We start from the raw sequence: 23869 nt of genomic DNA on the forward strand, positions 1-23869 counted from the left end.
CATCCCCCCTCAACCATCTCACAGACGTCTCTTCTGTGATAACCTGCCTGTGTGTGGGCTTCCATCAGCTGAGCTTCAGATTCAAATCCCTGAAGCGTATGAGTGACATATTCAGTAACTTAATGTAGGTACACTGAAAAGTCTGGCTTCATCTTCTCAACAGTCTTGTCCCTTCATCTCTCCCACTTAGACTGTTTTAAGGGGCTCTGAGGAGAGAAGGAGAGGTACTGGGCTTGCTGCTGGATTTAAAAAGTAGAAATTGCTTCTCACTCATGAAATGCCACGCTATTCTGACAATGGCACTCAGTTTTTTTGAAGCAGCTCTGCTGAAATGTCAGCAGCACATCCACTGTGCCAAGGGAGAGTCACGATTGCTCTAAAACAGGTCAAATGTAGCTGTGACAATCTGTTCCCTCATGGAATTGTCCATATGGACACATTGTTTACTGAAGCTTGTATGACAGTCCTCTTTTATCTGGTCATCAAGGTGTGCAACTAAATGCAGTGCAGGCTAAATAATGCGTTTATTATTTATTCCTCCTCCTCAAATAGTTTCACTCTGTACCCATACACATATATAGTGATGGAATCTCCATTTTCCTTTTTAATTGCATACAAAGATTTTTTTACGTTTAATGAGCAACATTAGGCGAATTATGGAACACCTTAGAGCACTAAATATGATTTCTGCCTTGAGGACCTTTGGCTATAGCTGGGCCTGGCACTTAAAGGAGCTGAATTAGGATTCTCCCTGATGGAATCCAGATGAATAAATCTGGCTACTTGCTAAATCACATTGTCTTTTCATTCCTCTTCCCTTCAGATAGGTAAAATATCCCTTCTGATTTAAAGAGCTGTTGTGGGAATAAAATTGTACATGTTTTGGAGTTGTTTGGATGAAGTCATATAAATACAGACAGATGGCATTGATCTATCTGAGCCCACTTACATGAATATTCAACAGTCTGACTGGAAGAAGAAGGGGATCACAGTCCAAACATTCAATAACCAGCTTATCCACACTGCCTATTCCCAGTCTTTGTCTGCTGCTATTTGAGTAGCTGAAACTGGAGGGAGGGCTGTCATCACTGAAGTGGCAGTCACATCTAGTTAACAGACAAGAAGGGAAAACCTTTCTGCAACTCATTCCTACTTACCTTCTACTTAACCACATAAGTAGAGACATACTCATTTTCCTCTTAAATTAGGCAAGAATCCTCTATTTAGTGGCCATGGTCTTCTCTTCTTACTTTTCTCCCTCATCTTTACAGATGGCTATTGGTGACTGAGCTGACATCTTCAACCTAATAACACTTCTCTTCCTGCTCCTGAATAATTTTCTGCTGAATCTGATACTGGAGAAAGCATTCATCCACCTGCCCTATATTCCTCTGCTAGCTCAGCTGTGCCACTTGATACAGATATATATAATCACTAATATAATCATTCTTGAGTTACGCAGAGTCTTTGCAGAGAGATTTTAGTCTGGCAAATTAGTTATCAAAATAAGGGAAATCGTAGTGAGACAAAGCTTCCCTACAGTCAAACCTTCCCAAAATAGCCATTTTCCCCTCAGAGAACCCATACATACTACGTCATTATCTGACCTGCTTACCACTGACCCACGAGCATCCTTTCTGCTCCAGTTCAGCTTGCATCATTCTGCCTCACAGACACCTGCCACATTTTATCTGAGGTCTGTCCAGGCACAGGTATGTCTGTATCTCAAGATACTCAGCTCTACACATGTGCTCACTAGGAAAAGGATCTGCTTTCATGAGGACTTGCAGCCCAGGGACAATCTTTTTGCTGTGTGTTCACTGCCGTGCATGGTGGGGGTCCGTCCTTCAGTGTGTTGGGTGGGGAATACTTGGGATTGTCAACATCTGAGGATCGGATTATGATTATTAATATGAAAGAGAAGCCTGTGGCTTTTTACATCCCTTACACTCAAGAAAAATTGCCATTGGGATCAGTGTGACTCAGGGACACAGGCGGAGAAAAGGGAAGAGCCCTAAATATTTGTATGGGGATGGAAAAAAGCTGAAGTTTTACACTTACTCCTTCCACCATTTCAACCTTTTTGGAAAGGTTGAAACCATCTAATTATAGCAAATCCAAAATGCAAATGTTCTGAGAGCCTTTCTGTCTCTGTGCATATGCTGATAATACGTGCTGTGCTCTCATCCCTGTCAGGGATTTAAACAGATTTTTGCTTGATGCCCAGAAAGCTTTTATATGCTATTAGAGCTTGTGCAGTTCTTTCAGCATGACACTGCTCGGCACTCGAGTCTGTGCACACTACAGATTTTTGTCTCCTCTGTAGCTGCAAATCTGCAGGCAGCCACACTAGCTTTCTGGAAGCAGGGAGAGAACATGAAAGCTTTGCTTAATTTAATTTAGAGAAATACTCTGGTGTGTTTATGCAACCAGAATGAGAAACAGGCAGATCAAAACAGCAGTTTTCTGCTCTCTTTCCTCTGCTCCCTTCTCAAAAGGAGAAGGAAAAAAGACACCTTCTCTTTGAGCCATTCTCTAAAGCAGTGTCAGACAGAGCAGAGGGTAATGTGTGAGGAAAACCTCCCTTCCCAACACTGACAGTCTCATGAAAAGGCATGCTCTGACTGCAGGTGCTGCAGAAGGCTTTTCTGGGAACAGACCTTCTTCTCCTCTAGTCTGGGGTTATGGTCTAATCCTCTCCACTTTTCAACAAGACTCTAAGAAAGGATGACTTGTTACCACTTGTCACTGTCAGCGTGTTTTGCTGTTACACACATCTCTGAAAATCACACCACAACAGACAGCAAAAACTTCATTAATTACATAAGAGCAGGGAAGTACAGTCAGCTTGCTTCAGCAAGAAAGTGCAATATATTCGTCCATGCTGACAAGAACAGAGTTAAATACATCTCATCCCATGAAAGAATACACGCCCTTTCCACATGCTTTCCACATGCATCAAGAAATCTGGTACAAAGTGCTACAGTTCTCAGTCAGGCAATTTCTGAGCACTGATTTCTTGACTTCTTAGATAAAATGAAGAAGAAAAATATTTTAAATTCACGTAATTCTTTCTGAGGGCTCTGCACAGCCTTCACCCCAGCCTCCTTGCTTGGCTGTGCTTCAGAAAGAGAGACAGTGGTGCCAACCAGGTTGTAAGTGACACGGCGTGGGATTTCTCCAACCTGGCACGGCATGGTGGGGGGCTCACTCCTGGCCAGCCCAAGTCCAAAGCTGAAGGTGGACAGTGCATCTCCTACCAAAGCTCATAAAGTGCATCCCCCAAGCCAAACCTCAATGACTTTGGTACCAATCTGCGTTTATTTTAAGAAGGTTGTTTAAGAACAACTGATTTTGTCTGAAGAAGGAGATGCCTAACCACCTCTCGAGAAGCTGTTGAGCAAATAGAAAAAAATTGTCTGTGCTGTCATTGGTGCTACCATTTGAACAAAGATTCCTCTAGGAGCTTATGTTGAAAAATCAAATTGTAACCATGATCTAATGGCTTGTCACCCACCTCACAGTAATTATTTTTGTAAGGAAGTATGTGATTTGTTTGCAAACCTCAGCCTTCGTTTAAAAAAAATGAAGTCCTTGTGAATTGGAGGTCAGCCCAGAAGTCAGAGGCAAGTAGATACAGTCCAGGGTAGTAGTACTTACATTTTTTTCCATATAAATGCAGGGAAATAGTAAGAAGCTACAGTAAGAATTTAAGTCTTGATTTTGAAATGCCTGGCATTTGCAGCCCTTCGTTTTACAGATGACTCCAGCTCCTCAGCTACCAGCAGTCTAAGTTTCTTTGTCCCTGTATCATCCCTCTGCTGCACAGCCTAAAAATGAGCAGAACTCCTGGACTCACAGCACAGGGAAGGTAGAGCAGCTGTAACTAGCACAGGCTTCATCAGTTCTGAAACCTGCAATGTCAGCTTTTCCCCCCCCATCTGCTCTGATTGTTTTTCCATAAAAACCTCCAACTAATTAAGAAAACAAGTGTCCATCACTGAATGAAGTAAGACTAGTCCTCTATCTGTTCAGCTCAAGAAATGAGGCCCCAGTACAGTATTTTCTCCTCCTCCTATTCACCAGAAAATCAAAAAGGGCTTTATTTGGAGTCTGGGCAGGCATATAATCAAAACCTTCACTGGCACCAGAAAGATTCATTAGTTAGCAGTTGCTACGTATTGGTCTCTGTCAGGATGAGGGAGAGAAAAAGGAAAAATAAGGTTTTGGTGGACTAAGCTACATTAGTCGGCAGAAAAATAAATTTCTGAGAATAAAGAGGAACTGTCAACATTCAAGGGACAATCTGAGAGTTTCAGAAAACACAGGAATGGTGGAAGAGCATGCTTATCAGGTTATTTCAAGTGAGTGATTTATAATACTTATATCTGATTGTAGTACCTCTTTCAAACACTTTTTTTTTAAAAAAGCTAATACAAAATTACATTCCAAATGGTGATAATTTGCATCATTAATACCGACACAATAAATAAATAAGAGCAACTTTTTCTTTTCGTATTTGACCACTGTTGCATTGCTGCCTTTGGATCCTATGTGGAATCAGAGGAGAAATCGTCCTTGGTACTCAGTCCTGTTCACAGCTTGAAAAACATATTGCAATGCTATCCTGTATTATTAGTTGCAATCAGATCACGGTTTTCATCTTAATGCAGTTTCACATGGTTTGCAAATGCAAAAAAGTATCATTTAATACATTAATGAGAAGTATCTCATTCATATTTTCCCAGCATTATAACACTGAAAAAATAAGCAGAGATATTCGGCTACCTTTATAAATGTGCCCAAGTCAAAAAAACAAAAAATAGCAAGTTTAGTTACTCTGCTGCAAATCAGTCCTTTCAGCCATACTGACAAAAGACCTTTCCCTAGGAGTATATAAAAAATAACAAATGGTCTAAATCAAAACTCATTACCTCTCATGTAAATAGCTGATATTCAGCAGTTTGTTCTTAGGCATATACATTAACTCTGTGGTTTGGCACAGAAACCATCTCAGAAACTACATAAGGCACCAGAAGCCAACCCATGGTTCCCTGCAGTTAAATTGATGTTTGATATAAGCTGCGTATCAGTAGAACTGTGTATTTTGCACACTCCCATACTGGGCAGGGAGATCTGTTTGCAACACTAATCACGTTAGCTGATGGTACTACTACAACCCCTTTGGATTTTCAGAAAATGTTTTTCCGTTTCTATCTTGGATAAAATTTACAATTAATTCTGGTATGTACCTGTGTACCCATATGCAAATCCATACAGAACCATTTTCTTTCCTCAATAACAATGACCTCAGAAATCCTCACAGCTATTTGAACTACTCTCTTCTATCACTTTCTTTTGAATTTGCAGAAGATACAGCATTTGAAGCCCATAGTCCTACTTCCCTCCTGGGGCTCCCCAGGGAAACCAAGGCAGCCATAGGGGTGTTTTTGGAGCCACTCCAGATGAGCAAGCAGCAGCACGGGTCCAGCAGAAAAAAGCAGGAACATAGCTGAGCAGATGAAGAAGGAGAGAGGAGAGGCAACAGAAAGGAAGTGGAAAGGGCTGGTGCAAAAATTTAGAGAAGCTCCTGCCACTCCAGGAGCTGCAACAGCCCCCTAATGGTATCAGCAACATCCCCAATATTTGGAGGCCCATCCTGAAAGGTTCTCCTTCAGTTCAATTTTTTGTGAGCCCTGCTAGCATCTTTTCTGCAAAAGAAAGTAACAATGGAGGAGAAAGAAACAGATTTGAGAGAAAAGTGGCACCCTTCTGTACCCAGACACTGGACAGGAGGGAGGGAATATTAAGAAAAAGCATCTGTGTTAAAACGTATGTGAATTAAGCTGTTGCCCAATAGGCACATTAGGCAATACCAGGAAAGGGCTGTTCTATGGGGCTGATAATATTTTCTGATGCATTACATGGCGGGATGTGTGAATCACATATTGCAGAGTGATTAAAAGCTTTTGAATCTCTCAGAAAATTGTCTAAATAGATATGGATATATGTATTTCTAGCAGGAAGAGTAGAAAACCTGATAGAAAGTTGCTCTGCTCTGGGAAATGAGAACTGAAGGACTAAGGACTGAAGCCTAGACCATCTCATAAAAGCAATCACTCAGGTGATTTGAAAACCTTTTCACACAGGATGAGATCTTTTTATTAGTATGCAGAGATGTCTCTGCTATTAGGAGATGCTGCTGCTGTCAGTGTTGTCATACAGTAATGATTACAGTAACAATAAAAACAATGGTTGTATTTATTGTATTCAGTGCATAATGTGTCACTCAGTTCCTTGAGTGGCATGAAAAAAAACATTTATTTCAATCAATACATCTGCCAGGGAAGATTGATGGCATGACAATGTTTCTTTGAGGAAATCTTATTTAACAAAACTTTTGACAAGGAAATAAATCTGGATGATGAATGCCTAACAAGATTGGCTTTAGTCACAGCTCTAACATTGGCCAAGACAATCTCTGTTAATCACAGATATGCAAAGCTGTTGCAAAAAATCAAGTTACTATAGCATAGTGAGTCATAGCTCATGATCTGATTCATATTAACAGGCCATGTGTGTATTCCTAGTCTGCTGTAAGTGTGAAGGAAAATAACAGTGACTGAAGGAACATGTTTTCCTTCGCAACTGAAACAGACAGCAAATGCACACAGGGAGTAATACACTGCCCTGCTGACAAGCGACAGCTCATCTGGCCACAGCAAATCAATGGCTCATACAGATTTTAGAAACCCTACATCTCTTCCTCTACATCTAAATGTTATGTAGTAAAAGACCACACATACTCTTACATTTTACAGTCAACTGAGATGAGCTGCACTTCACAAATATTAAATGAAAAATCCTATACAGTAAACACACACATGCTCAAACTGTACACACCACCTCCAGAGCCAGGTTCTCGGTTCACACACCTTTTTCTGGCTCTGGTGCATCGCACCACGATTCCAGTTTTTAGGCTGGTTTATCCTCACTGACGTCACCTTTTTTTCACACAAATCCTTTGAAAACAAAACTCTAAACATTCAAATACACTGAAAAAAAAAGCTGTTTGTGAGTGCCTCTGTCTTGGCTGCCCTGTAATCATAGGCTAAACCAAACTTCACTCAAGTGACTACCTACATGATGAGAAGAAACTCTGTAAAGATACCTTACTGCTGGTGGCATATGAGCACCATCTCCACCAACAGTTAAGGTGTCACTTAGCTACAGAGACACGTGTAGCTCAGGCAAACAGTGCCAGAACTGCAATCAGGCTAAACAGGTAAGAAGGTTAACCAAGCTGTGAGCTCACAGCAGTGATTTCAGCTGGGTTAGCAGTTTGTAAAACCACTCAAACGGAAAAACAAGGAACCAGTTTGTCTTGGAATAAAAAAAGATGCTGGGTTCTTTGGAGATAGCTCCTGAGGTGTGGTACCTAGGCTGGGAAAATACCCCTGCTGACTCCAAAGAGATTATAATGATGCCTGCAGGAAAGTAAGTGCCACCTAAGCAGAACCAAGAGGGTTCACCAGAATGAGAGAAGACTCTAATGATGATATCAATTTTCATTATGTATTAATATTGCTGCTAACTCCTATTTGCATGGAGGTAATCATTAGGGTTATGGACTGGGGCCATGTCTGTGCATATGTTACAGTAGGTGTTAAGTGTTGCTGTAGCAGTATTCATGGCATCTGGAATAGATCCAGTCCTTTTGTGCTTGACATTGGACTCACGGTTGCTTCACAGAAAACTTTTAGGTAGTCCTGCAGTGAGCAGGGAGTTGGACTCGATGATCCTTATGGGTCCCTTTCAACTTGAGATATTCAATGATTCTCTGATATATGACCTCATTTGCAAAGACCGTATGTGCTGACTTGAAGGTAACTTTTCTAGTAAGTCCATGTAAAATTTTGACTGCTTATTCTGTTAGTCTGGATAGTTGGGGTCTTTGATTTGGCAGTATAAAGTTTCTGCATCACTGAATCCATGGGCAATGCGCTTGAGAATAAGGAAAGCAATCAAGATTTGTGTTACTCTGTATGCCAGCATTTTGCAAGGCAAAGCAAAATTCTCTAGCCCTTTCCTAACATGGGTTAGAGCTTGATGCTTGGTTTATAGCCCACCTGGCATGTCATTCTCACCTCTTCTCCATAGGCACTTACGCAAATAACAGCACTGGAGACTGAAATAAATGAAGCACTTAGTAATTTTTTAACTACTTAAAAATATTTAACTTCTGGGAAATCTAGAGAAGGTGCAAAGACACCCTGACAAACCAGCTACTTGCACACCACAAGGAAATGCTTCAGAGGTCTCAGCTTGAGATTATCTGGTCAGGCATCTGAAATATGTTCAGACTTACATTCCCTGATCCCTAGCTGGATGCTTTCCATGCTCTCATATGTGCTTGGGAAAAAGTAAATGGGACACACCCATTTTTCCAGATTTCTATTAAATGTTTATATCTTCAAATTCCCATCAAAACAGTATGATCACATTCCTGCTGAGTACTTCCCCATACAAGAAAAAAAATCAAAATACTAGTTCTATGTAGACAAATAAATTGAAAAAAGAAAAACAGTCTACTTAGACCTTATTCAAGCAAACATTAATTTGAACAGGATTTTAATTGCTTTAGAACTAAATAAAAAGCTCAGTGAAAATCTGTGTTTGGCCCTTTATTTGTTCCTATTACTCTCATTCCCTTTATTCAACTTCTGGAGCAAAATGCATGCCATCAGTCCAGTATATTATAATACCTTTCTTTTCCTCAGTAAAAAAATCACAGGACAATCACAGCCCAGGATCAATCTCTATTCCCTGGAGGTATTATTATCTGTATTTAAATATGTTTCTTTTTGTGTTACCTGACAACAACTAAATGCCTAGATATAGTAGAGGCTTTGGGATGATTAGGAAATCAGGCAGTTCAATTTTCTTTCAGCTTGCTTTTCCATCACGGACTTGTTTACACTTACTGAGCCAGAGAAATTTATGACTGATAATTAGAGTTAATTTTCTTTATGTTTCTCTTGCCTACCCTTTCTACCCCATTAAAACTAGGAAGTTGTAATCTGATAGTAAATAAAAAACTGACAAAAGATAAACATCAGACTACTGCTAGTGAGTAATTAATGCAGCCATTATTTTGGCTGATTTGTACAGGATTCATGAAGCTTTATAAACATTGAAAAATTACATCTCACCAGTCAAGTGACAGGGAAAGTGACAGGAAATTGAGGTCTTAAAAAAAAACCCCTACTGACCCTACAAGTAGCAGTGTCAGATCCCTATCTATATCTCACATGGCATCATCCTGCAGAGCAGCAAACCCTGTACTCTCCCTGCACTTTATACTTCAGGATTGTTATTATTCAGTAAACATTCAGCGATGCTATCTGTTTGCAGGAGAAGCACTGCAGTTTCTAGTACGACCCTTTATATGCGATGATTAAAGCATCAGCTTCGCTACCTACTTAACCTTGCAAACACTTTTCCTAACCTTATTTCTCCGCAATATTTTCACCTGGGGTATTTCTACTTCCTTTCCTGCCCAGTGAAGTCTGAAGGATCGTAGTGCTGAAGAAAATGTGTGTCAGCCCTGCAGTGCTGGATGAATGGAGAATGCATTTGACCTAATTTTCTGATACAAGTGGTTAAAATAAATTCTAAGATCATTACTCATATTCCCAAATACTGTACTGACTACGGACACCAAAGCACCCAACTGTAGACTGGGATGCACTAACATAACTGGACTCATTTGAAGACTACTACCACATACATGCTTCTGATTTTAGTATATAAGCACATAGACAGACACACACATGTGCAAAGGAATGTGAAAGAGAGTCTCTTTCACATACACAAACACAAGTACGTGGCAGATTGGGGTGAGCAGTGCCGTTCCTTTCATTAAGTAGTGAGTGTACGCACACTCCAGGTGTCCCCTGCGTGCACCTGTACGTACAAGGCTCACACCGTAAACCACATCTTCTCTTTCACATATACACCTGCAAAAGTTGGAAATGTCAATTTATAATTACTAGGCAAACCCTAGTAGAGCCCATAAGGCTGTGCCTAGCAGTGGGACCAGATCTTCCAGCGTGTTGTCCAGGGATACACGAACACCGAGTTGCACAATGCATCTTGGAGAGAACATTCTCTCAGTGGTTTCATGCTCAGTGTGTCATCAGGTCCTCTCTCTGATCACTGAGCGGCATCAGCAGCACAGCTAGAGAGGCTGGCATGAGTGCTCTGCTCTCAGGAAAGGCTGCAGCAGAGAGGAGAAGTTGTGATGCAAAATGTGTCACGATGAAACAGGGCAGTTGGACCAACCTCCCAACCTCACCTACGGGACTCAAAGATGCCTTTTCTATCTGTTTCTGTTGTGCCATTTCACCAGGATATGGGAGACTACAAAACCACATACACAACAGTGAATCTGCAGGACAGTATTCTTCCACCTGCCTAGGTCATCAAAGTTTGCCTAAAGCTATTTATAGATGAGATCATGGCTTCTCATTTCCTTTTCACAGTCTAAGTCCTCTGCTCAGACCAGGGATAGTTTTTACTTCTTGCCAAGAACATCAAGGATCAGGACTGCAGAACACAGAGGTGAATAAAATAAGTTAGCTTGGCCCATATAAGAAAAATAAAGCCAGTTGAATTAAAACCCTATCATAATGAAATCCCTTTATTGGGATGCTGTCAACCCAAAATACGTCCTTATAGAGGACCACCACTTCTCTAAGTTGATGTTGAGTAGCACAACTCTATCCTAGGCATAATTGGGTCTGGTTCCTTCAGTCCAGCCCCACTCCCATTTTTAAGTTAATAAGAATTTTCATAACGGAGTTTTCCAGGGAGTTGGCATCAGGTCTTAGCAGGCTTCAGGTAAAATTTACCTCAGCTGTAATCCTACTAATTAAAGTAGTCACACTGGCCATTTGCCTGGCTCTTCAAGCCACACAGTCAATGGAACAAGAGTGAACAGATGACAAGCAAACTGTGGTTTAAACTAACTGTACTTTCATTAACTTCTCATCCAACAGTACTTCATAATTCTCAGGTTCTTAGAAAAACTTCTAAATAAATTATAAACCCCCCCCCCCAGGGCAGTAGTTTTAGAATCAGTGTACTTTCCCTGGTAGTATTTTATATTCCTGTCAGTGAGAGCTAAGTGCCGCTAAAGAGGAGCCATAAACCCATTCTGAAAAGCAGCAGCAAGCATGAATGAAGTGAATCAGCAATTCTAACTATGTGAGACGCTGACATCGCGCTTCCCTGGCTCCAACTCTTGCTCCATAAGAAAGATGGAAGTTTGATTAATTACTCCCCAGACTGCAGAGCTTACACAAGAGCCAACGACTCAGCAGCAGCCCAACCAGCTGACTCAGATGGCCATAACTTCTCAGGTGCAATCTGCCTGGATGCCAGATTGTCCTGTCTGCAGTCAATCTGCAAACTAATCCTCCCTGAAGGGTTTCTTGGAAAATGCCATTCACAGTCATGCTGGCTAAGTGTGCACCGGACAAGACACAGCTACGGTACAGTAGCAGCTGAATTTGTATTTCACTATGCTTTTCCACTTGCTCTAAGGGAGACTTTTACCCACCATTGAAAATTTGCTGGAAAGCAGATCAACATTGAAACATTTCCCCATTCTGTTCATTAGGCTGGATATAATCAATTATGGTAGCCCAAACTGCTGTGTTCTTCATCAACCTCAAAACCTGATTTTGATGCATTTACATTGCAACCCCAGGACCCCTTTGTGCTAGATACTCCATAAGCATGCAATGAAAAAGGAGCACCTACTCACAACAGGCTTTGTTTTACCATGTACATACTGGATACCTGGATGGGAAAGACGGGTCAACACAGGTAGTTCCTCTCACTGTGCCCACCTTCTGCTGTGGGAGAAGTGAAGCCCAGGTTACCTTACCTTATGCTGTTCCGAGTTCACTGCAAAGCTATGTTTGGACCTCATCCCTTTGAAGCCCCAGGAGAATCTGAAGTATTATTCCAGGGGTAGAGACTGAAAGAGTAGAGCTCTCCTGCACTTGACCTGTGCCATAGTGGGTGAAGGAAATGTAGTTTTTATCCACCTACACTCTTGCAGGTACATCTGATTCAATGAAGAATAAAATACCTGTAAAGTAGGTCAGTAATTCTTAGACAGCACTTGCACTTGTGTTTCCTTTCAGAAGCTGCATAATACAATGATCTCCAAGGAACAGGAGGGCAAAAAGGACAAGACATTTCAAGGGAATAAGAATTGCTTTATTTCTGAACCACAGTATGCAGCTAGAAGCCCAAAGCCCTTAAACACTGCATTTTTCAGTCACAGATTTGGCTCAGGTTCCTAGGCAAAACAGCCCTAGAAAGGTTTTGGGTTTTTTTCAACTCAATAACACCATTTTCCCCAAATACACACTATTTTCTACGTGTAGCCCCTAGAAAAAAAGAATGAGCAAGAACTCGTGAAGAGAAAGAGAAATATCACAGTGGGCACAGACAGCTTTTACTGTAAGTCCTATTGAGATGCTAACTCTGATTGATCTTCTCACAGAGCACCTCTTCACACAAACATGGCAACTCAGGAGGCCCAGAGTTGGGATGCTAGAAAGAAGCTTAGGCTAATTAAATGCATTTCTTTTTCTGACTGCAGTGTTTTCCTGCCCTGCTGGATACTCAGAGGCCAGCACTGGTTTCTCTGATTAACAGTACCTCATCATGAAATCAAAAGAAAAGCTGCAGGCTAAAGAAAACTGGATTTTTGTTAGCAAGGATTTGCTCATGGCAAATAATTATAATTGCCAATGTTAAAAGGAGATAGGGAATTAACTACAGCAGACATAAAAAAGAAATTTGGAAAAAAAGCTTTCAATAATTACAGTGCATATGTCAAATGGAAATTATGCCAATTTGCATACATCTGCAGTCACATTGTACAGTATCTCAAGTGGCTTCATAATAACCAGCTTGTATATTTAAAATCATTTAATATAGCCTAGGGTTTTAATAACCCAAAAGACACTTCAGTAAGTACAGACAAAAAGTTAGTCTGCAATTCTTCTTTTTTTTTAAGCCATGTCTACACAGAGTCCATTATTATTTCATAATGATACATTCAAAAGCATACCATCCCCATCCCCAAGTACCCACATGGTTTTACTGATAAAAAGTATGTTAGAGTTTTTTGGTTCATTTCAATAGGTCATCTTTATTCCAGCATAACCAGCCATAGCAGAAGCCACACCACTACAATTCCGTATGTAAAACATCGCATCCCACATCTTACACCAGGATTAATTTCCATGCAGGACAGACAGTTCCTTGGGAGGTCTGTATGATTTGAGATGTGCTTTAGTCTGGATGAAGTTTCCCGTTAGAAACCTGAAATGACTTTGTGTGGATGGATTTGGACAAGAGCTTTGCTGTGGACTCCAGCTAATGATCACATGCTCATGGGCCATCAGAGAGGACCCTGCTTGGCCAGCCACAGAAGGGTGCCACTCAGGACTTGTGTGCTATTTTCCCTTTCATTTATGACTGCAGCCTATTTAAACTTGAACTGGGAATCCCCATATGCCAAACAGAAGGCTCCCTAGGACATATCAAAGCCGAGCTTTTTGACCCATCACTGTCATCACCTACTTCGAATTTAACTTTGAGGTTGTACCTGCACCCAGCACAGAAGACTTTGGGAGTCAGATTATCCATTTTCAGGAACAAGGATAAACAATAGGTAACCATGGTATTATTGAAAGCTACCACAAGTCACTTATGAGCCACAGTTCACTCACAGCACTTGACAAAGCCAAGCCAATACCACCTTCCCATTACAAAGACAGAGGATAGAGGAGTCAAGAAGTTTGATGATTTCTCCTGGTACACGTATTATCAAAGTGGCAAAAGCAGGAAACATATCTAACCTCTTCCTCCCTAGTAACCTTGCTGCATTTGCAGGAATTATGCCATTCTTTCAGCTTTTCCATCCTATTTTACCATGATTTACTCTTTTCTTTTTAAAAAAGTGTCATATCTGTACTTTGCAGATTGTAGGGATATCTCAACTTTCTCTGTTAAAAGCCACTGCCATTTAGCTGGAAGTGAAACCTCAGCACTAGGAGTGTAGGTCTGAGTGCCTAAGGGTAGACATTTTCCAGAGATTTTGTGAGTAGCAAAACCACCAGGCTCTTGTTCTCCCGTATTCACACATTTGACTGTGGGTGCCCTGCAGGCAGGTGGAAATACCAGCTTTAGGCTAGATTCATCCCTGAACATCTTCCTGTATGCCAGCAGGTAGAGAAAAATGAGGAGGGTCCTGAGACAAAAGCACTCCCTAAAATCATGGCAGGAACACCCCCTGGCTGTTGTTATACCCATCAGCAGCAACAGGTCCATGTGGAGAGATGCCAGTCAGTCATGCAAGCCCAGCAGAGGGCTAAGCTAAGGGTTAATATTTACCCCACCTGCCTAGAAATGAACAGAGTGCCAAATGCAGGAAAGGCCAGTTTCTCCACGGGCAACTCACTGCTGGCTGAGGCTCACCCCCATGACTCAGTGCAAAACAACCACTTGTGATTTCTTGTGAGGTAAACCTGGTCTGAATACAACAACGCAGGGCACTCGGCTGCTCAGGGTAACTGCTGCAGTAATGTGCTCCTCCTCCAGGCCCAAATTCATCTTAATAATGGCCAACTGCATGTTGTTTGGCTTGACAAAAACGTGGTGGCCTTGGTGAAATGAGAGGCTCACCCTACCACCAGATGCCAAGAAGCATGACTATCATCACAACCACTCTTGACAAGATCAGTGACTCCCCTGGGGGCTCTCCCAGAAAGACTGACAGGGCAAAAGCACAGTCCAGCAGCCAGCCTCAAAATCAAGGCACATGCTGGACGTTCACATTACCATAACCTGCATCAGAGGCTGTCCCGACCATGAGCATTTTGGTTTCCCAGGTTTATTCAACCTATAAGCAAACGTTTTACAAGTAGTAGCACGTGCTGAAGAGGTGTTTCTATTGCAGCAGTAAGTACGTGGTACCAAATACTCCACTGCCCCACAAACCTGTATGTATCTGTCAGGGACATGACAATAGCTGGCTTTGCCCCTCAGGGCAGAAGTCAAGGGAAGCGCTCAAACGAGGCAAAGTTAGTTTTCCATGACACGGACACCTGAGCTATTTCACCAAACACATCAACACAAAACAGTGAGTACGTGTCCCTTCCCTCCCCTTCTCTGAGGAAGCATCTGCACATAGGTCTCCCATTTTCTTTAAAATGATCTGGGAATGTATGGGCAAGGTCAGATAGACCTTGCAGTCTGTCTGCAGATGGATGAGCCTTTGCCACAGGGAAGTACAGCTGGTGTACCTTGGCACAGCACTACCTGTGTACTGAGCACTGCTTGCATCATCTGCACTGCACTTGGAAGAGACATGACTTAGTGGATCTGAAATGAGAAACCGCCCTGCTGCCAGGGTTGGGGGGGGTGCTACACCAGAGGCTGTAGCAAGCTGCTCACATCTCCAGAAACTCTCATTACCAGGAAACAACATACTGCTTGATCTTTAGGGATTTCTTACATGTGCTGCAAAAATCCTGCATGCATTTTGTATGCTGCCTGCATATTTAGATTCCTTAAATGAGTTTTTGTTCACTGCAAAAGTGTTTAGTTTCAAAAATGCTTTTTCGAAACTGTGCAGTTTGTATTTGTCCTTGAGGCCTGTCAGGACATAACATGTGGCAAACACACTGGAACAGCCTCCCTGCTGCAAGCTCCATTTTGCACTATAAAAGCCCATTTAACAGTGGAGTTTTCCAATTCTGTAGGATGTCATCACAGCAATGCAAATTTCTTTACCTTGGACAAGCCTTAACTTTACCGTTATACTATAGGTGTGGTTTTCCTTTAATAAAACCATTTTTAACACTACAATATTCAAGGGTGAACAAAGCACATGCATGTGCTCATGCCAGTGTTTTTAATATATAGCAGGTTTCAGTTGGCTCACTGACACTAAAAGGAAGCTGGGCTTCACAGAAATTTGGATGGTTCCCCTCTGAGTCACATCCAGTCAGGCTATCCTTTGGAAAAAATGTGTGTTGTTTGTTTGCAACAAAACTGGCCCCCTAAGCCTCTGGAGAGTATTTTGTTCTCTAACTCTATGGTTCAAAGTTTCTGTTGTTGTCATCTTTGGTTTGGCTCATCTAAAATTGTCCCCTCCACAGTGAGAATTGACAAAACCACAGAAATCTGGTCACCTGGTCAATATCGTGCCTAGGAAAAGCGATCCAGCTCATCTCCTTGCTCTTTTGCTTTTATTTCAGAAAAGACTAATACATCCCTTCATTTACAGAAAGCAAACATTTCCAGTGTGCATGTTCACTGCATTACTGAAGAGTTTTCACTGCCACACAACCAACCCTGCAAAGCACAAACACATCCAGACAAAATATCAGGCTGCAGCATGCCTTTATTCATCCACATCTAGTCCCTAGTTGAGTCAGTTGCCCAGAAAATATGAGGGCAGGCAATGAAACATCAGTTTTGGAGAGGGGAAGAAGGCAAGAAAGAAGCTGGCTCTCTGACTTTCACCATTATTCTAAAAAACCAGGAAAAAGGTGACAATATTACACAGAATATAGAAAATTAAGAAAGGATCTATGAAGGAAAATAGAAGTTTAATTTAATATCATCTATAACTTAAGCAGGACTTTTTTTTCTTCCAAAAAGCCTCTGACCATTTCACTAATCACTGAAAAAAGCTAAAAGGATGCAAGCAAAACTTGTCATTCACAGCAAGTACCTACTACAGGCTTAGCTTTCCACCAGTGACAAGAACAGAGCAGCACACCTCCAGCTCTTTTATGGAAGCAACTATTAGTGTGAAAACAGCCCTTCCTCAGAGCAAACAAATGAACTTCATGCACAGTCTGATTAATGACTACTCCATTCAGATATGTAAACAGCCACACTGCTGCTACCTTAGCTTAACAAAATTTTCAAGTTACATGATTTTTTTATTCACTTGTTTATGCTGTTCTGCCAAGTACATGGCTTTTGGAGGGGATCCCATTTAGAGCACAGAGCGTGGCTGCAGAAATGAAGACCACAGAGCTCTGCTGTCCAGTTCTCCTCTCTCACTGTAAGAAAACACAGTATCTTTCAGCTTTCTTTTCTAACTGCTAGACATACTGGTTTATTCCCTCCAGCTTATACAGTATTTAAGAAGAATGTTACTGCCTTCTCTACAGTGAATATTCTAGAAAATATTGGTGGCTCCTGCCTCAATCTTGCCTCAAAATATCCCAAGTGCACTTACAAAAAAAAAAATTATTTCTTTATTCACTATGGTTACAGGAAAGATCTCTGCAAAGATTATGTCCTGCTCACCCCTGGCCAGCTTTATTTAGAGAAGCTCTTGTGCACAGCTGGAGGTACTGCAATCTTTGCTCTCCAGAAATATGACAGGAAGAGCCTTCTGATCGGGTACCTAATAGGTATGAATCAAGTTACTCCTAGCAGATGTTGAGACTTCAGAATACAGAGCATCCCTTTGTCCAAGGGGGCAGCTACCAGTACCGCCATTCCATAGTGCAAGGAGTTTTGGTCTCAGACCTCTCCCCTTCTATCCCAAGAAAAAGCTGTTCACTGGGGTGTGGAAAAACAGTGGGACATTCAGCTGGTGACACTAGTTAAAGTCTCAACTCCACTGTCCTCTGAGCCAAAACAAGGACATCAAACCAACCTCCAACACTTTTGTGAAGGGCCTACACAGGACACAAATTAAACCCCCCCAGCTGCCGTAACTGGCTGCAAAAGATCTTGGCATGTAGCAGCAGGAAAAGCATGGGGTACGCCTGGACTACAAAAGAGGTGATCACATTAGTAAGGCAGGCACAGGCAGCCTGGCATGGCTTTGCTGCAGGAATGTTTCCACACAGACTGACACTGGGGTCTGAGTGCCAGATATCTGTGTCAGTCACAAAACACCGACACAACCAGCCTACAAGTGCAGGAGCCCTCAGTGCTGGTTATGAAAGGAAAGGAAAAGTAATGCCATATCCAATTAAAACTGAAACAACTTTGACTGTCTCCTTGAATGACCAGAGATGACTTCCCAACGATTGAGTTCAGCTAAGGCTTCTCAGCCATTAATCTGCAGTCCCTTTAGGGGACTGGACCTGCATTGGAAGCACTTTTTATTTCTCCCAAAGGAATTATGCAATTAAGTCCTGTCTACTGTACTGGGCTTTGTCTCCCTATAAAACATTTCAATAGGATCAGGCAATTTTAGCAAAGGGAGGCTAGGCAGCCCCTATCTCCTCTGTGGCTATTCATTTCCCATTGCAACTCATCTGATATTTCCACTGTAGCTCACAAGGAAGATCACCTCCGCATGACACACTAAAAATGTCCTTGGGAGAGAACATGAGTCCCTAGTGTCAGGGGCAGGGGAGTAGGAGGGGTTGCCTTCCTCCTCCTCGGACAAGACCCCGCTCCAATAACCTCACTAGGGTTTAATTTAATTTTCCACACAAAATCACTCACAGTTTCTTCTCTTCACTTCTCTCTGCAAGAACTGCTTGTCCCCATTTGCCCCTCTCTACTGTCACTTCACAGTGGCATCAAAAGTAGTGACAGTAAGGAGGAAATCCAACAAATACAAATGTGAATTTTGGTTGTGCAGCCAGTCCAGACAGGCTAAAGCCTTCACTCACCCCTTCAGTGCATACATATGTATGTGGCTGTATAAAGGAGACAAAGCTTTTCCCCTGCATTAGTGAGCAGAGCACAGAGGGGCTGCAGCTGACACTCTGCCACCTGAATGCCTCGGAGAGGCCCAGAGGAGTGTTTGGGAGATTCCTGAAGAAGGCCTAGGTGTGCCTTGCCCACCATGAGAAGGTGTTTCAAACACTGGTTTGTCTTGGAAGCCAGATCCTATTAATGCATTCAAGCTCTTTGGCATACAATTAAATATCACTGATGTAATACTCAGCTTCTAGGCAGATTTTAACTAGATGAAACCGAAATGGGTAAATCATTACACTGGGCCATTTTTCATGTTGGACCATTAAGACCACTGAAGTTGGTCGCTCTACTGCAAAAGCTGTATTCCACTTCACTTCCATGACTGACACTGGAGACAGGATGTAGCATCTTGAAACCACAGATCCTAGAAACTGTTTTAACTTACAATTAAATAAACTTTACAGTATCTGATATAAGATTTTGAGGAGGTTTTTTAATTTGTTTTGTTGGGGGGGTTTGTTTGGTTTGGGGTGTTGTGTTGGTTTTTGCTGTTTTTCTTTTTCTTTTTTTTTTGAACTTGCAAATCCTATTGAGAACATTTAGGATAAAATATTTCTATATCTATTATTGAGTTAGATGACAGATTTTAAAGTTTTACTCAAATCCTTAAGGTTTAGCCAGTGAAAATATGAATCACAGACTAAAGAAACTAACAGAATAACACAGGAGAGGGGATAAAGTTCCCATTTCATAACAGCTTGTGAAAAAGCTGCAAACTGGCTTGAGCATGAGAAAGCTTCAGAGGTTCAAGTCTCCGTATTTTTTTTCCTAAGACAGATTGAGATGGCACTGGCTAGACTCATTTTTAGACTAATTTCATAAGGAAACAAATCTCATGGCATCACACTTTGTGTACATTTGTGCACAGACAAATGTTTGTCCATCTGACTCCTGATGATTTTTTTACATGTTCAGTAATTCTACATAGGAAAAAAAAGTGCAAATCAGGTTTCGTTAGTTCTGCTTTTCACAGAACTGTTTGAATCCAGCTCAAGGATATATCAAAACTGCCCATGACTAAAAAGGCTATGACTTCAGCAGTGCATGTCTTCACCTTTGCAGATATAATGTGTTACAAACAGAATGATGATAGAGTGGACATCTCAGAACACAAAAAAAGGGAGCAGGGGCACATGACACAACAGGACAGGGACACATGACTGATCTTCCACTCTTTTCTAGATGTAGTTGTTCTGACTAGGAAGGGATTTAAAGTCAGGAAAACAAAAACTATGCTAACACATGGCCTTTCGCTGACCCATCCTGAACAATGCAAGAAGGGCTTAAGAGTATCCCAGCCAGCAAAGCTTGTTAGAGGAAGTCAGTGAGCAGTGTCTAGCTGCAGGGAGCTGGACCATCATCTGGATACAATAGTCAAGCACTGCTTACAGACATGGTGGAAAGCCAAGGCTGGTAAGATGAAAAGAAACAATTGGCAACCTCTGTATGCTGGCACAGGAACCCACACCATTGGCCAGTACGAGACACTGACCCTTGAGTTAAAGAGGAAAAAGTGTCACTAAATATTTAAAGAAGGACTTGAAAAAGAGACCTAGTTATATAAAACAAAATCAATGTTATTTAACAGCAATTTCTTTTCCGCTTGACCTAAATTATCTTTCAGAAACTCTTGTCTCCTTATACATCACTGCATTAGGAATACAATACACAATAACACAAAAAATTATGATCAGAAGCCAAGTTCTAGGGCTGATTTATGCAATTACAGGGTCATCGCAGGCCACAGAGGGTTTCAATCTGTGGCCAGATGCCAAAGTGTGAGATCTCTGAGCATTCAGTCAGAGAAACGGGAGGCTATCTCAGGGCTCAGAGTTCACATTTACCAGCTCTCTGCCCCAGATAAAGACTCAGCACTGTTATAACAAAACAGAATGAAACAGGTAAACATAGTGGGGGTACAGGTACGCTGTCTGAGATCAGACCAGGTCATAATCTACAAATTTAAAGACAAAAGGAGTCTAAGGTGGTTGTTAATGTACATTAGGGTGTGATTTTGACTGAGGTGCAAAGGGGAAGGAGTGAAAAAACAAGGCTTTCTTCAGCACACACCGGATTGCCAACTCAGCTGGTGTGCCATAGGGTTTTGTTTTGTAAGGGGGAGTTCTCTAGGGGAAAATGAAGTGCAAAACATCTAACAGCAAGACACCCGAAAAAGGTCTCACGTGCACTGCACGCAGCTTCAAAACAACCCCAGCTGTGCGAGTGCCTCAACATCTGCCAGCCTCTTTAAAGGCAGCTCTTGAAACACAAGCGTAATGTGCACCTCGTAGGGAAAAAAGCTCTTCCCTTCTCATCACACAGCACATGGTGGAGATGTGCCACCAGGAACGTACTTCAGAGTAAATGAGAAGTGTCACATCTCCTGTTCACAGTGAGGAAGGCAGGCAGTACCACCATAGGGATCAAGGACAGCACAATGTGCAAACTGCCTGGTGGGAAGTGACATGTTTGTATCCCAGCTGAAAGTCAGTGTAGCAGGTTTCTGTGGAAAAGCACTTAAGTCTTAACTTCATTCCCCAGTTTCTTCAATAAGCATAGGCACATAGGAGTGGGAAAATATTTTCAGTAGTTTTTATTATCTTGAATCATGTTTTGCTGGGGTTAGAGCTGTGCAAATACAGAAGTCTGAGTCCTTGGATGGTTTCTACAATCGATCAGGAAATTTTTAACAAAATAATTTTTGTGATGAAAGTAGAGCAGGATAAGGCAAGCAAAAACCCATCCATCGTTCCACACTGGATCTCACACTAAAAGAAAGAGAGGTTTTCCTCAGACTGGTAATTTGTTGTCAAATAGTGCCTCAGAGGTGTGAGTGAATATAGCATCTGACTCTGGTGGGTCAGTTGCTGCTAAACCAACATGAATCTGATCTAGTGAAAAAACAACGCATTATGACTAAGCAGGTCTTACTGGCATTCAAGGTATCGTGCACTGCAACTTCCTTGAAGCCTTTCCAGGTTGTCAAGAGCCATGAAACACACAGTCAGAACCCATCAGGCAATGCTGTAATGCCTTCATACTCCTCTCAGTGGTGGGCACTGAGCTAAACCACCTGGTGGTATGTCATCATCTCTACCACAATGGGCTGAAAGAGACGAAGCCCAAGAGCCTCACAACTCCCATCGCTGTGCAGAATGTGCTCAGTGGCCCACGTGGCAACTCACCCTCTGCTCACATGGCCAGCTCCAGCCAGGCAGATGCCCAGCTCCCTGACGGTTGGGCCCAATGAACTTGACCATGTTCCCCCAAGAAAGACAGACAACAGTGTCTTTTTCATGAACTGCAGAAGACCAGGGTGTGAGATCACAAAAGGTTTGGAAGCATGTGGCACTTTTGCCTAATAGTCTATTCTATTGATATACAATGACTCCTCCAGCCATAAAAACAATTGCTACCCTCTTTCTGCCTGAAAGATGACCCAAAGGCCCAAAAAGCAGCCAGAGATCCTGGGCAAAGCAATGCAAAAATGTGCGTAGAGCTCCTCAGAGCCTTCCATATGCCTGTGCAGAAGAACAGAAAGAAAATGAGAAATGAAAGAAAGTGGTAGCTAGAGTCTGTCTGCACCTTAAACACCCATCAGAGAAACAAGAGACTATGCTGTTGAAATTTACCCTCTTAGTCCCCCAAACCAGCATTCAAATCAAAAAAGAAGAGAAACAGAAGAAAAAAAGAAAAAAAAGGAATTAATCCACACCCAGTACATGAGGCACAGGATTTGTGATCACACAGTGCACACATAGAAATACGTACATCTATGAAAGATTCCAAGTGTAGAGAAGCAGAAAATCGAGCCAAGATTGCCACAAAACCTGCTTATGCTTTTGGTTTTCTAGATTTTATAAAGCTAGCTGTTTAGGAAGAGGATAAAAGTTCTCTTTTTTTGATTTACCATCAAAAGAAGCCACTGTCACTTCATTTAGGTCACCTCTGCCTACACAGAGTCACATTTCCTTTTTGCATAACTCAGTTACTTATAAAATCTCTGGGCACTTTCATCTTTACCAACCACAACATCCTGTGAAACAGCAGATAATCATTAATGACTTGTACAGTCTGTGAAAAGAGGCACACAGAGACTACAAGCCCTGGATTCATTTCTGCTCCTTTCTACCATCACAAAGTTAAGAGTCTAGTCTAAAATAATAATCTGGTATTTCTCAACAAACATAAACACATACCACCAGGAGGCCTATTTATCTTACCTAATTTAGGCACACATTTTAGGATGGTGCCTATCTTTCCACCACCCTCAGAGCATCTTGGTAACCAGTCAAAACTAGATACATAACTTTTAGACCAGATGTCTAAACAGAGATCGTCTAAAGTTAATTGAGACAGACCTCCACTACAAAGAAGGCAGAAAATCAGTAGCAGGACTGAATAGTTAATTTGCATCTCCCAGAACTCAGGGTAATGGGCAAACTATTGGAATGACCCTTCCTATGCTGCATTATTTCATAATGCCTCATTTGGCACATTTGTGCCTGGTAACAGAGGTCACTTGTAAGAGAAGAACCGTTCCAAGTCACTCATATTGGGCTTGTTTTTAAAAGCACAAGTGCTTCACTCAGGCTGAACAGCCAACAAGATGCCTGTGTCCCAAAGCACATAGCATTAGCAACACTCCCTCATGCCCTGTGGGAATCACTGCAGGGTTCAATAGTGCTGGAGTGCTACAAACTGGACAGCTCAGATTTGCAGGGGTTCTGTAGGATGCTCACTTGGACAGCTGGAAGGCAGATGCCTGGCAAGTCTAAGAATAAAAAGAGATTATCAGTTCAAGCTCAAGCCTAAAAAAAGAACTTAAAAATGCTAATCCATGTGAAAAAGCAAAGTCCTGTATCTTTGCCAATGTTTTAATTTGAGTTAGCCAAGCCAAGCTAAAAGCACAACTCAGCAGGCGCAGAAAGATGCTCACTGTAAGTGGAGGCCATGAAACAGGCATCTGGTCTGAGCTACCACATGACTCGCCTCTCTGGCTGGAGACGGTTCAAGAAGAAATCTGAAGGATGGA

General features: G+C 41.9%; 1 protein-coding gene across 1 annotated transcript in view; it reads right to left on the minus strand.

Moving 5' to 3' along the window:
- The window catches only part of GFOD1 (glucose-fructose oxidoreductase domain containing 1), a 73566-nt gene that overhangs the window by 8037 nt on the left and 41660 nt on the right, over positions 1-23869 (minus strand). The window lies entirely within an intron of this gene.

Source organism: Chiroxiphia lanceolata, chromosome 1, assembly GCF_009829145.1.
Source record: "Chiroxiphia lanceolata isolate bChiLan1 chromosome 1, bChiLan1.pri, whole genome shotgun sequence".
NCBI lineage: Eukaryota > Metazoa > Chordata > Aves > Passeriformes > Pipridae > Chiroxiphia > Chiroxiphia lanceolata.